Source organism: Balaenoptera musculus, chromosome 12 (assembly GCF_009873245.2).
Source record: "Balaenoptera musculus isolate JJ_BM4_2016_0621 chromosome 12, mBalMus1.pri.v3, whole genome shotgun sequence".
NCBI lineage: Eukaryota > Metazoa > Chordata > Mammalia > Artiodactyla > Balaenopteridae > Balaenoptera > Balaenoptera musculus.
In genome coordinates, this window is record NC_045796.1 from 19,428,725 (window position 1) to 19,438,195 (window position 9,471).

The 9,471-nt window shown below is 38.6% G+C and overlaps 1 pseudogene; it reads right to left on the reverse strand.

The window, feature by feature from the left end:
* Nucleotides 1-303: 303 nt before the first annotated feature.
* LOC118905328 lies at nt 304-1,577 on the reverse strand (annotated as a pseudogene).
* Between the last annotated feature and the right edge of the window lie 7,894 nt (nt 1,578-9,471).

Here is a 9,471-nt window from a genome sequence, read left to right on the forward strand (position 1 = left end):
AGAGGCCCACGCACCGCAATGAAGAGAGGCCCCCACTTGCCACAACTAGAGAAAGCCCTCGCACAGAAACGAAGACCCAACACAGCCATAAATAAATAAATAAAATTAAAAATAAAAACAAAAAAAAAAAACAGCAACAACATACATTAAAAAAAAAATGGTCGACAAAACGTTCCTTTCTTTCTGAAGGTTTCACAGTGCATTTATATCATTAACCAGCCTTTTACTATTAAACTTAAATGGCCAAATGAGACAGTTCTGAGCTATTCTTCCACAGCCAATTAAGACAGCTCAGTGTTCTATTCATTTAGTCATCTGATTTTTCTGAGCAGATTTGTTGACCTAGCCAGCTCCAGAAGCCTTCTTGCCCACTGTCATTATTACATCCACAGCAACTGTCTGCCTCATATCATGAGCAGCAAAATGACCCAGAGGAGGAGAGTCAGAGAGACTCTCAACACACATAATTCTGTTACAAACACCCTCAGTGATGGCAGCATCAATAGATTTCAAAAAGTTGGGCCATCTTCCAGCTTCTTACCAGAAAAGCAATCAATCTTCTTCTGCCTGGCAAACTTACAAGCAATATAAGCAGTGTGACAATCCAGCTCAATTATACAGCCAGCAATGATTTGGCCTGGATGGTTCAGGATAATTACCTGAGCAATGAAGCCAGCTGCTTCCATAGTAAGTCATTTTTGCTGTCACTAGCCATGTTGTCACAATAAATATCTTTGATAGACATGTTCATGACATTGAAGACCATGTTGTTCCCAGGCAGAGCTACACTCAAAGTTTCAAAATGCATTTCAGCAAACCTCACTTCAGTTGTAGTGTTGACTTGGGCAAAGGTGGTCACCACGCCCAGTCTAGTCTCAACTCAACTCACAGGGATTGTACCAATAACACCAATTTTGTAGGCAACCTGGAGGGACAGACAAAAGGGCTTGGCAGTTGCATGAGTTGTTTGCAGGATGCAATACAGAGCTTTAAGCAGTGTGGCTCCACTGGCATTGTCATCCTTATGGTAAATTACCATCTCTTGAACCAAGCTACTTTAGCACTTAGCTCCAGCACATTGCCACCATTCCAACCAGAAATTGGCACAAATGCTACTGTGTTGAGGTTATAACCACTTTTCTTAATATAGATGCTGACTTCCTCATATCTCTTCTAGCTGTAGAGTAACTGGGTAGAATCTATCGTGTTAACATCAAAAATTAGTTGATTCAAACCTAGCATGTAAGCCAGTAGGGCATGATAATGGGTCCACACATTCTTATTGATACCTTCTTCAAATTTAGAAATATCAGCAGCAACACTGTCAGCCTGAGATGTGTCTGTGACCATGTTTTTGATAAAATCTCTGTGTACTAAGGCATCATGATAGTCATATAATACTTGTTGATCTCAAATTTCCACAAGGAGAGATCAATGGTGATACCATATTCCCATTCAGTGTTAAGTTTTTCCAAGACCCAAGTATACTCAAAGAAGGCTTTTCCCATCTCAGCAGGCTCATTCTAAAATTTTCTGATGGTTGTTTTGTTGATTCCACCACATTTGTAGATCAAATGGCCAGTGATAGCAATACTGATATGAGTCTTACTCCATTTTGGCTCATACTTAGTATTGTTTTCATGACACGTGTGTTCTGGTGGCAAACTCATCACAAAAAGGAAGTAATTCATTTTTAGTTGAGTAATTATACAATATTTTGGTAGCCTACTCAACTTTATGTATCAGAATAAGGACATGGCCCTTTTCCATGAAATAATACTGCCTGTTCTCTGAACATATGGATTTCGTAAACTGCTTTCAGGAAAGCACAGTACAGTAAGTCTTACTATATTCTATTTCTTATATACATAAATTATAAAAATGGAAAGAACAAAATAAAAGAAGTTTTACAGTCTCTCTATTTTTTTTTTACCATAATTGTGTTTTTGCCCACTAGCTAAAAACAAACAAACAAACAAAAAAAAGGAAGTGGTGTCTGAAAGTCATCACCGTCAATCATTTTAGGTAGTAAAGACAGAGGCAGTCTGCCCTCAAGTGCTGTATTAAAAGGGAGTTTCTAAAATAGAGTCAGAGGGGATGAGATTTCCAGTTCTTCTTCAAAGAGAGCTCATCAATAGAGTGCTGGTGATTTCTCAATCAGTGCTGGTGAGAACTATTGATACTTATTTTCTAATATTACCATGACTAGAATATAAAGGACTTTTGTTTAAAAACAACTTTCTGAGTATAGTTGGTTCTAAAATTGTCACTCATTGCTTACGAAAGTAAGTTCTTGTTAATGTGGGGCTCCACAAACAATTTTCCCTGAAACACACATATTCTAGATGAGTAAGCAAGTGCTTATTTTAATGGCAGGGAAAGTGTCCCTTGAAGTTTATATTTATTAAATCCAGTTTCTATAAATACTATATTTTTAGTAAACTAATGTAAGTAAGGCAGTGAAAAAATCAAATACCTAAAAATGTTTAAAACTGCTGTGGAGCATATTACATAATCAATGAAAAAGGATTATACAGTGTGTGGTTCTTTAAACTGTTGGTTAAGAAATCCTAGAAGTCTGTAGAGTTGCTGCAAGAAGCCAAGATGTGGACTAATCTACATATGATAATTTATAAGCTGAATAAAAATAAACAACCCACTTTCATTTTAATTTTGTTCCAATTGTAACTTATATGCTACGCATTTATTCTCAATTATTTTCTCAGTCAACAAATACAATACTTACAACTATTTTTATGAGGTGATCTGTGACATTTTTATATCTTTGAAAAGTTTAGACAATCATCAATATATTAAAAATGTTATCTTACCTCCCTGAGTCTAGGTTTTTTCCTCTATGAATGAAAATTTTACCATCTACCATGTAGACATGTAGTGGTTGTTGAGGGCATTCAATAAATGTTAATTTCCTCAGTTGTCCTTCCACACATGTACCAGAAGCCTGGCTTTGCTCTATAAGGTGAATTGTCAAGTTAAAATCAAATTTATCAACTCACAATTCTGATTTCCTAAACAAATCAGCAGAAAGAGGACTAATTTTAAAAAAGTCGAACTGCTAGCAGAAATTACTGTTGAAAAGGAGCAAAAGAATGACAATTATAGTTCAGTAATATAATTGATAGCTATAATACTAAGCCAAAACAGGTCATTAAGACAAGTTAATTTATGTTTATTTCTACTAAACAATATCAGCCAAAAAAGTAAGAGCCTGAGTGAGACTCTAAGCTTCATGCACATTCTTTCCCTTAATTCTTACAACAAACTTTTATGTTGTAACTGAATACTAGTATTATTCCCATTTTACAGATGAGGAATGTTGTGAAATTTGCCCAAGGTTACAGAACAAGTATGTGGTGAGGCTGGCTTTAACTACACTTCCTTTCATTAAGGAAATCTTGTCCAAATCTACTGTGAGACATTGTCCCTGAGTTGATTCAGATGCATTCTGGACAATAGCACAATCTGGGATCTGAACTGGGAGGAGGTAAGGAACTGACACCTCTCCTCCCTTTTCCCAAGAAAACATGCCTGTCTTTCCTTCCTTGTTCATAGAATTCGAGCTTTAAGACTTTCCTCTCCTCTCTTTCATGGTGAGCAGCTTCCTATAAATTTCTCCCAGCCCCATTGTTCTGTGAATGTTTCCATTTCTAAAGACATCAATTTAAGGGCATCTAGACAGCTCTGGCTTTTCTGATGTTTTCAAACAGCCTAAGTCTATCTTTCCTATGAAATATTTATTTTAAGATAGCAGAGAGAAACTTCCTAGATGTGTAGAGAGAAATAAGACTCCAAAGGCACATTTCCCAGCATAATTCTCTAAAGTAAAAATTGATCTATGATAGAGACCTGTAATTAAGTGTCAATTACATTGCTAATTCCTCTGAGGAATGCCAGTGGCATAGCCCAGGCTGTGAAAAACAAGTTAGCAGAGTTAAGACTCTTGTAGCCTAGACTCTTTCTCTTTTCTTCGTTGACTACCAGCTTAGCTGGTTGTCATGGTTGAATAGGTGGACTCAAGTCTGAAAGAGTACTTGGCCTGCATTGTTCTTAATGAACTGTCTTAAGAGCACATTCCTCTCTTGGGAACATTACTGTTACTTGGAGCCAAATTCTGCTACTTTTGTGAGCATTGATTAAACACACTCACTCAGAATCATGTGTACATGTAACCGAGCAGGACCCTATGAGGCCTTCCCAGAATAGACCTCCCCCCATGTCCTCCACCTGCCTTTTGTCTCTAGAAAAGCTGTAGTCAAAGAATAAATTTAATCAGAGAAGTGAGAACATGCAGAAAGAGAGGAAAACAGTCAAGTAAGACCAAGTCATAATACTTTAGTCATTAAACAAAGTCAAGGACTTTTAGTTCTTCCTCAAGGACTGTAGATAATATTCTGAGCCATGTCCTTTGAGCTGTTCTGCAGATCCTGAAACCCCCTCCAGGTGGAAGAAGTTAACTGCATGCTGCCCACAAGCATGTAGACCCCAGAGTGATTGGAACCAGAAGGTTGGTGAAGCTGACTCCCGATCACCTCACAACCAACCAATCAGAAGAATGTCCACGAGCTGATCACGCGCTGCTCCTTGAACACTATAAGACTCTTCACTTTCCCCTTCCAGCCTGGGTCACACAGTCTTGAGGGCATTAGCCTACTGTGGCCCCCTTTGCCTGGCAAAGCAATAAAAGCTTCTCTTCTCTACTTCACCCAAAACTCTATCTCCACATTTCTATTTAGCACCGGTGAACAGAGGCCGAGTTTCAGCAACATATACAACACTTTACTGATAAACCTATGATGGAGGATAAACATGTATTTGCACAGGCAGAGAATTTCAGGAATAATTGGACTCCGAAACCATACCTACTAATGCAGAGAAGTCTTTGGGAGGATGGACCATCCAGAGGGTAATCTTTGTTGAATAATAGCTGCTTACCTCTGAACTTCACTCTGCACTGGTGTTGCTTGACATTAAAAATCCTATCAATATTGTGTATACCATCGGGAAATGATATAGATATACCAACTCTTTTGGAGCAGCTGTTACTGGGGTATAAATGGTTCATTTCCACTTTTTCTATTGGGATATACTTAAGAAAAATTCTTCCTCTCACTATATTGGTCTCCCTCACCCCACCCCCCTTTTTTTCTTTCAAAGTAGGAGGGAGAGAGAGAGATTGATTCACAGATTTCATCTGTGACAGTGTCCTTTCTTTCATTTCTGTAAGTCAGTGTAGGAGAAGTGTGGTTCAGAGTCCTCTTACCAAATGCGCATCATACTTTAAAAGTATGGCCCATTTATTCAGAGCCCTGGGGGGGTTCTATTATAAACTTCAATGTGCAAATGCCAGAATGCAGGAAAGAGGAGGCTCGAGAAAAGACTAGAGGATGTTAAGTATAATGACAAGATACAAAGGCCTAGAAGTTAAGTAGAGCAGACAACTGCTGGCATCAGATGTGAAAGAAATGTGATGGATTCAGTGAGTCTGGCTATGTGTGAAGGAGAGAAATTGGGTTTTGAAGTCGTGGGCTAAACCCTTGACCTCACCTACGTCAGCCACTTAAGTAGCATGGCAGTAATCTGAGTGCCTGGCTGATCAGGCCCAGGGTAGACCATGTGACTGAAGACCCTACTCTCCATCCAAAGTGAGGGCACCCCCCGCCCCGCCTCCCCGGGAGGGAGTTCAGATTTCACATCCTCTCAGCTGATGTGCTCATACTTGTAGAGATCACAGACAATAAACAGGTCATTTTGTTTTCTTATTATTTCCCTTCAGATGCAACCACTGTACATCTTCATGGACAAAAAGAATCTGGAATTTATATGCAACGTTCACAACTCTGTCAGTTTTTAATTCAACAAATGATCTGAGAAATGGAAAGAATTCTTTACTTTCTTTATAGGATTATTCAGTTACAGAGGATATAAAGAAATCCAGCTGTGCAGAAAATAATATAATCTATTCATATGACTCTGAGTACTTGGAAAAGAAAAATGTGCCGTGATAGCAAGAACATGTTTGCCATTTTTCTAGTCCTGTACATAGCATATGAGCGTAGGTTATTTATAATTGTTTTCTAGGTATCAATACTTGTAGAGCCCATTGGATTTGTGGTCAGGCTTTAACAATCCTGCAGTCCTAGAAGGTTGCCTATTACTTCTTATAAATCAAGAGTATCAGTATGTTCATATTTCTTAGAGACAGGAAGTTTCATTTTAGATTCAGATGCGAAGTGCATAGACAATAATGTGCTCTCTGGGAGAATGCAAAAAAGTATTTAAGTGGCATACATTATAGAGTAAAAAAAAAAAAAATGCTGTGTTAATTTGCATCCCAGGAAGGTGAATAGGTAATTAAGACTGCATCTCAGCTCCTTTTAAAACACATAATTCATTTAGTGTTTCTAACGCTCAAAAAAGTACTTTAACAGTGACATTGGAGAATGAAATTCTCTCTTTAAACTTGAAATCAAGGACATGGAAACATATATCAGTTTTTCTTAAAGTGTGACCTGAATAAAATCACTTGGGACTCTTGTTAAAAGTACAGACTCCTGAAACTTGCCCCGAAATAATCAATGGTAGAAACTCACTTGTAAAAGAAAAAAATGACAATACCTAACACCAGCTTCCTTAGATTGGTCTCATGTATTCCTGAAGGAGCTCCCATTGTCCAAATTTGGGAAAATTTGAGCATCAAAATAAATAACCATATTGATGGGTAATAAACTGTTGAATGAATATAAATGAATGTATACATAAATAGGGATAAGAAAAACTATTCTTTACAAGGAATACCAAATAATAAATATAGAAAAAGGTGATATAACTTGAAAAACCACCACTTGTACCTATTATAGAAATACTTAATTCAATAAATGCTGAATCTATTGTGGGCTAAATGCTAAACTGGGCTGAAGAATGAGATATTTGCATGGCCCAAAGTATCTCCATACAAAATATTTATTAATGCCAGAGACACTAGATCATCAGGCAGGATAGCTAGGCAGTGTACAGAGTAGACCTCAAGGCAATAGCTTGGACCCAGACCCTGGACCAGAGGCAAAGACAGGACCACTGCATTCTTCCCAGGAGTCCAGATCTTTGTTTTGATTGAGAGGCAGACATAGAAACTCAGGAAGACATGGGACCTTCAACCACTGTGTCAGGACCTCAGAGCTCAACATTGAAGACTGACTCAATTTCTCATCCCAGCAAACAGGGACCATGGGAGTTCCTGCTCATGCCCTTCCTCTTCTAGGACTGGCCCAGGAATCAGGAGGCCTGAGGCTGGGTCTAGATGCAAGGAGCTGTGGAAAACAGGGACCAGGGTAGCTGAGCCTGAATCACAAAATAGCTTATAGTTATCTTATTACAATATCTACTTCCCAAGTGAGGGCAGCTGGGATCCCCAATTTTCCTCAAATATACAGCTCTTTTTCCGCTTGGTCCTTCTGAAGCCCTCCTGCTCTTAGGACCCTCTGGAGACATAGCAATGAAAATGTAGAGCATTTTGGTTATTTAGGATTTTGCATCACAATCATCAACTCTCCTTAGAATGCGTCATTATTTTTTTTATCCCCAGAAAGAATAATTTGCGCAGTTAGACAGTATTAAGAACTCTGTATTCAAGGTTCTTATTTCTGCAAATATTCAATGTTTTTCCATTGAGATAAATGAACTAATCCTAACTGACGTCATCATTGGCCCCTATAACAGCCACTTCCCCACGCTGTTTCCCACACCATCCACATGACTCCCCTCTTTCTAGCTTCCAGATTCAAAATCAAAACAAAACGTCAAATCTACAATCTCCGGATGGGTGAACTCACCGGAGCTCAGTAGCATATATATTGTACTTGTTCCTCTTTAAAAGTTCTCCTAGGGAAGATGAAATAAAAGAAGTGCACAAGACAAAGGTATAAATCTAAATAAAAGGGCTAATCTTTGCAGATATCTGCAGCCAATATAAAATCTAGACAGACAAGTTTTGTTGAGAATAACAATGGTGTCTGCAAAGGCCTATTTGGATTTGAGGTGTAATGGCCCACAGTGTAATAACAATCTGGAGACCTTAAAAACACGAATTAATAATGCCTAGAATGTCTTGCAAGAGAAAGAAAGCTAAAGGTATTGAAGAAAACAATGGGAAATCAAATGAATAGATCAAAATCTTATTCTAAATCAGTTTTCAGGTTTAAGCCTCTTGACAGGTATGGTTCACACAATACTCTGTTTCACGGCACTGATGTTATTTTGAAGGGTGAAGGGATGTCTTTAAGATATTCCATCTAATCCCTGTGTTCCCAACTGTTTTCTTTTTCATATAAATTTACAAGCTGTTTGCATCCTCTCTTTTGGAAAAGTCAGCACAGGTCTGTTGGCTACAAAATTGCCAAACACAATATCCTTAGAAAAATGTGCTATCGCAAAGCTCTTGGTTATGCAGTATAATCTTGCCTTGATTCACTTAGATGACTTTTTTCAGTGTTGAGAAGCAAAACCAAAAGGGAGCAGGCATATCCTTTAATTAAAAAATGGCTGTGAAGTGGAGGAGTCATGTAATCATGTGGAACTAAGTAGAGAAACTAGACTGTGTTTATCTCTAGCAGAATAACAAGCTGCAAATAAATGCACAACATTTCAGGGCATAGGTAAACCAAGGATCATTTCATGAAATTACATGTTAGGATCATATTTCACAAATAATATTTATATTGTCAGGTACCTTGTCCTTGTAATCACCATAAAATACACTTGAATTCTTTGCAATCTGTATGCTTCGGCAGATAAGCCCCAAATCTTCCCCAAACAGTTCCTTTTCTTAAAAACTGAAGTCATTTGGAACTCAGAAAAGTCAGAGATTTTTGATTTGTGAATTCCGGGTCTGCCCCTAGCTATGAGACCATAAACAAACCACAGGAGCCTTCTGAATCTTATTATTATGTTTTTCTGTAAATGGGATGTAAGGATTAAGTAATAAAAAGATAATTTTGTCCTTGCATGAGGACAGAGGTAGATTTCTTCTCTTGCCCCTCTTTCTGGCCAAGGTTAACTTCCACCTTGGTCTGCTACCCTAGATGTCAAGCCACCCTTCTGATGGCCCATGCTAGAATTTCGGGCGTAATGCCTAGAGGGAGGGTCGCTCCCATTGTTTGCAAGATTCTGTAAGATCACAGGGTGTTTGCGTGAGAACACACACTGAAAAGGGGCTGCCCTTCAGGGGAGAGCAAGGAGACCAGCTGATCTCAAAAGGCTTGGTAGCGGGACTTCCCTAGCGGTCCAGTGGTTGACTCCGCGCTTCCGCTGCAGGGGCACGGGTTCTGATCCTTGGTCGGAGAACTAAGATCCCACAAGCCACATGGCGCCGCCAGAAGAAAAAAAAGACTTGGTAGGGTTCTCTACACTAAGCAGGTTCCAGACACTAAGATTCTATAATAAAATAGAAGAGGA